Source organism: Gorilla gorilla, chromosome 14 (genome assembly GCF_029281585.2).
Source record: "Gorilla gorilla gorilla isolate KB3781 chromosome 14, NHGRI_mGorGor1-v2.1_pri, whole genome shotgun sequence".
Lineage (NCBI taxonomy): Eukaryota > Metazoa > Chordata > Mammalia > Primates > Hominidae > Gorilla > Gorilla gorilla.
The window spans coordinates 37,226,060-37,231,587 of record NC_073238.2 but is presented as its reverse complement, the minus strand read 5'-3'; positions in this window follow the sequence as shown (position 1 = coordinate 37,231,587).

The window sequence follows — 5,528 nt, the reverse complement described above, 5'->3', positions numbered from 1 at the left end:
CACTTTATGAATGTTCAGTAAGTATTAAACATTAGTGCTATCATTACCATTATTATTAAGTATTGCTGCATTGCTGTCCAAAGTGGTTGTACCAATTTACACGCCTTCCAGCAACAGAGTTTCCATTTCCACAGATTCATGGCAACACTCTGTAGTATCAAACTTAACTTTTTACACTCTAATGGGTGAAAAATGGCATCTAGTTGTTTTAATTTGTGTTTCTCAGTGTTAACAGTGAAGTTCAGCCTCTTTTCATGTATTTATTGCCCATTGTTTTCTCCTGATATTTATTGTTTCCTATCATTTGCTCATTTTTCCATTGGGTCGCTTGCCTTTTTCTTACTGATTTTCAGAACTATTTATGTATCTGGATAGTGATACTTCATTGGTTATGTGGATTGCAAATATATCCTCTCAGACTGAGGGTTGTAGATTTTTTTGCTTTATTGATGGTGCCTTTTTCTGAACAGAATTTTAAATTTCAATGTGTCTGATACCTCAAACTGTTCCTCCTGTTTTGTGATATTGGTATAAACTCATGTTATCTTTTACAGCTTTGCATTCTCACCTGTAGGTGCTGACCTACCTGTGATTTATTTTTTCCTGATGAATTTGTTTTCTGTTGCTCCAGCAACATGTGCCAAGTAGTGCACCCCTTCCCCACTGAGGGGTAATGCCCCCATCATATACCAAGTTCACATGTATTCATGGTTCTTTTTCTAGCTGTAGCCTCAGTTTCATTATTTTATTTACACATCCCTGAACCATATCACACTCTTTTAAGACTTGTAGCTCTATAAAATAAGTTGTGATATCTCTTATCTCTTTCGCCTTTATATTTAGGTATGCCTTGGCTATTTTTGGCTCATTGCTCTTTTATGTTAATTTTTTTAAATCAGCATGAAAAACAAATTTTGGAAATACATTTTATCTTTAGATCAATATAATGATAGTTTTCATCATTAATGAGTCTCTCTATTCATGAATATGGCATATTTCTCCATTCACTTAGGTCTTCTTTCATGCCTTCCAACAAAGTTTACCCATTTCCTCCTATTAGAAACGTCTTGCACATTATTATTACATGTATCTCTAGGAACCTTGTGGGGTTCTTCACTGTTAATGGAATCTTATATACTTATCTAATTTTTGCTAGTAATTTTTATGCTGAATTTATATCCTGCAATTCATTGAACTCCCTAGTTAATTCTAACAGCTGTCTTTAGATTATCTTTAATTTCCTCTTCAAAAATGTTCTGCACATAGTAATAGCTTAGTTTTTTTCCTTCCTAGACCCAATAACAGATTTCTTTTTATCTCACAATCTGCTTCTAGGGTCTCTAGCACAATGAAACATAAAAATGGAGCTGATTTTAGAGCAGCGCTGAATTTTACAATGAAAGATAATACTTTCTATATGATTTAATCCTCTTTATCAGGATAAGGAAATTCTCTTGTATTCTTAGGTTAAGAGGTTGTTGTTCTCCTTAAATCATAAGTTAGTGTTTATCTTCTATAAGGTTTTAGTTCAGTAGTATTTTTTTACCTGCATTATTAGTTATCATTATTATTATTATTTTACACACTCAGTGCTCCTTTAGATTTACCTGTATTATCTTGCATTTTCTTTGCTCACCCGAGCTTCATGTATCTTATTCCATCTTCCCAGGTTCAATTTACTTTTGGTCAAAGTGTACCTCTTAGTGGGCTGTTGTGTGTAGGTCTTCAGTGGGACACTCTCTCAGGATGTTTTGGTTCTGAAAGTCTTCATTTCATCCATTCTGTCAGTTCTCTTTTCACTATATTGATTGTTTCCTTTGGTATGCTGAAGTGTTTTAGTTTTATGTAATCCCATTTGTTTATTTTTGCTTTTGTTGCCTGTGCTTTGAGGTCTTATTCATAAAATCTTTTCCAAGACCAATGTCGTAAAACATTTTCCCTGTGTTTTCTTCTAGTAGTTTTTATAGTTTCAGGTTTTACATTTAAGTCTTTGATCCATTTTGAGTTAACTTTTGCATAGGGTGAAAGATACCTGCAAACTATTCATCCAACAAGGGATTTGTATTTAGAATATACAAGGAATTCAAACATCTCAACAGCAAAAAAAAAAAAAAATTAAAAATGGGCAAATGATTCAAACAGATAGTTCTCAGAAGGACATGCAAATGGCTAACAAATATATGGAAAAAGTTCAATATCACTAATCATCAGATAAATGCAAATCAAAACCACAGTGAGGTATCATCTCACTTCAGTTAGAATGGCTATTGTCAAAAATACAAAAAAAAAAAAAAAAAAAACAACAAATGCTGGTGAGGAGGTGGAGAAAAGGGAATTCTTTTACACTATTGGTGGGAATGTAAACTAGTACAGCCACTGTAGAGAATAGTATAGAGTTTCCTCAGAAAAACAAAAATAGAACTAGCATATGATCTAGCAGCCCTACTACTGGGTAAAGAACCAAAGCAAAGAAAATCAGTACATCCAAGAGTTGTGCACACTCCCTGTCCATTGCAGCACTATTCACAATAGCCAAGCTATGGAGTCAACCCAAGTCTCCATCAACAGATGAATGGCTAAAGAAAATATGATTTTATACACACGCACACACACACACACACACACACACACACACACACACACACACAGTGGAATACTATTCAGCAATAAAAAGAATGAAGTCTTGTCCTCCATGGAAACATGGATGAGCATGGAGGAAATGGTGTTAAGTGAAATGAGCCAGGAACAGGAAGTTAAACGTGTTCTCACTCATATGTAGAAGCTAAAATAGTTGATCTCATAGAAGTAAAGAGTAGAATCCAGGTTATTAAAGGGTGGAAAGGGAAGGGGGATATAGGGAGAGATTTGTTAAAGGACAAAAAAATTACAGTTAGGCGGAATAAGTTCTAATGTTTTATAGCACTGTAGGATGACTGTAGTCAAGAATATATATTTTCAAATAGCTAAAAGAGCACATTGAATTTTCCCAACATAAAAAATGGTCAATATTTCAGATGGCAGATATGCTAATATCCCTGATCTGATTACTATACATTGTATGTATAGAAACACCAATACGTACCCCACAAATACATACAGTATTATGTGTGAATTTTTAAAAATAAATAATTTTTTATAATCAATGAAAATAGTATATTCTTTTATTGGTTTTTGTTCATACATGTTAAGTTTCAACTTTCAATAATAAAATTCAATAAATTTGATTCCTTAATCATAAAAACTTGCTTTACACATTAGTTACATGTTGTCAAAGTCCATACAAAACATCACAAGGATTTGATTGACTCTGTGCATGGCACCATCACAAAGAAGGAGGAGGGAGCTAATCCAGTAACAAACATTCAAAGATTAAATTGTAGATATGCACAGTGTATTTGGCACTGTTGATTAATATTATAACACCTTCCTCTCAAAGACAGGCATTCTTAAGCGTTAGTCACAATATACCAGAATTTGCTATTCATATTAAAACCACCTTTTAAACTTTATAACAGTAACCAATTATTATAGTTTTAAGAAACAAAACGCAATGAGAACTGGGAATGGAATTCAAATCCTCCAACTTCTTGCTATGCTCCAAGCTGCCATCCATAAAAGAGGTTTAATTTGGTAATTTTTCCATTGTGGGAAGTGTCAACAAGAAACAATTTAAAGACAATATTTTCCAATACAAATAAAGACATACACTTTTATTTAAAATTAACAATTCTTCCTGGGAGTGGAAAGAGAGCCTTGATGACGTACAGCTTGTGATGATTTTGGCAGCAATTATAGAACAACCAATGCCATTCAAGTTTTGGAGATTGTACTAGCAGGTGAACTCGTAAAGAGAAGGTTCTGGAATGCCTATATCTGAAATCAGAATCCTAGTAGTTTGTAGTTTGCCTCTTCCTAGAAGTTCAAGAGACTCAAGTCATAGGCTACAGATGTACTTTCAAGTATATAATTATGAATGGAAGGAGAAAATAAAAGCACAAAAATGCAAATATTAAACCTTTAGTGGCTTGGACTATATTCCAGTAGGTAATTTATTTCACTAACTTCACTTTAACAAAGATTAAATCTCTTTATTTTAATCAGGTCCATTAAATTTCATTCATTAAAGCTATACATACTCCAGAATGTTTATAAGACATTTATACCTATCATGTTTACAAAAAGCATAAATTCAGTCTTAAGCTGCACTACAAATGCCTTAATATAACATAATCACAGTATAAGGAAACAAATCAGAAATTCTCTGATTAGATATGCTGTAGCTTCACAGAAACCTCTCAGTAATAAATTAAAACAAAAAGACTTAAAATGTATAATGGGCTATCCAGTGCAAAGTAATGTCACTGGACCAAAATTTAGTTCAATCATTTTTATTTCAAGTGTGTTTTAAAAATCATAAATGGGGTTTCATAATCCAAAGCTGAAACATTTATTCTTCATAGCTTCAGAATTGACAAGCAATTGTAGACCATGCTTTCCAAATCCAGTCTTCTTTGCTATTTTTCAAACTTCTGAGATCTAGTATTAAACTGCTCCATTCTAAATGTATGGTTTTAGATAACTATTGTACACTTGTTGATAAGAGTTTTCTGAAAACAGTCTATCAAATATAAAGAATGGTTTCTATCCAAGAATCAGCAGTGAGGGAAGAAATACTAAACACCTGTCAAGAAATCAGTTATTCATTTTAAAAAATAACAGAACCAGTGCTGCTCTCTGTCATAAAAAAGAACATGTAAAATTGATTTTTATAGGCTTTGGTAACATTATATTCCCCACAGAGGCCTTCAATCCTACTTAAAGATATTTTACACACGGTAACCATCAGGTTTACTGAGTAAAAATCTCAGGTATTAACCATGCCCCTAAAATGTGCTATTCCAAAGAGGAACAGGTTACTTTTGAGGAAAAAAGCTGCCTTGGTAACTTCCCTCAAATGTTTATTTTAAATAAAAATAGTTGATGGAAGTATTTTTTAAACCAACTTTGGATATAATATGGCATACTGCCCATCAAACAAAAAAGGAAATCAAAACTTTTTTTCCATTTATAATGACTTTTCCACCTTTACTTTGAAGATTACAACTTACTGACCTTTTATGCTTGTTTGGTTTTTTTGACTGCCTAATCCAATATTTAAATTTTTAAAAGTCTGCATTTCAATGTAGTAAGAGTTCTTTTTCAAATAATCTTCATAAGCCAGAATACAGACACCAGAGCAACACTCTCAAGTCACACTGTTTGACTATAATGAAGAGATGAAAATGGGCGGATATCTGAAGATAGGTATTCCCTCTGCTCTGAAGGTGAGCAAGCTTTTAACATGTGAGCAACACAGAACTCCTTTCCTCTGGAGCTCCTTTCAACTCAGAATGCTTCAGTTTAGTAAGTCAATATATTATTCTTAAAAATTAAAGTTTGGTCACTAAGAAGGACTGAACAAAATTTATTCCCCTCCCGCCAAACACAACCAGAACAGTTCTAATCAGGCCCTCTTCTCCCCACGAAAA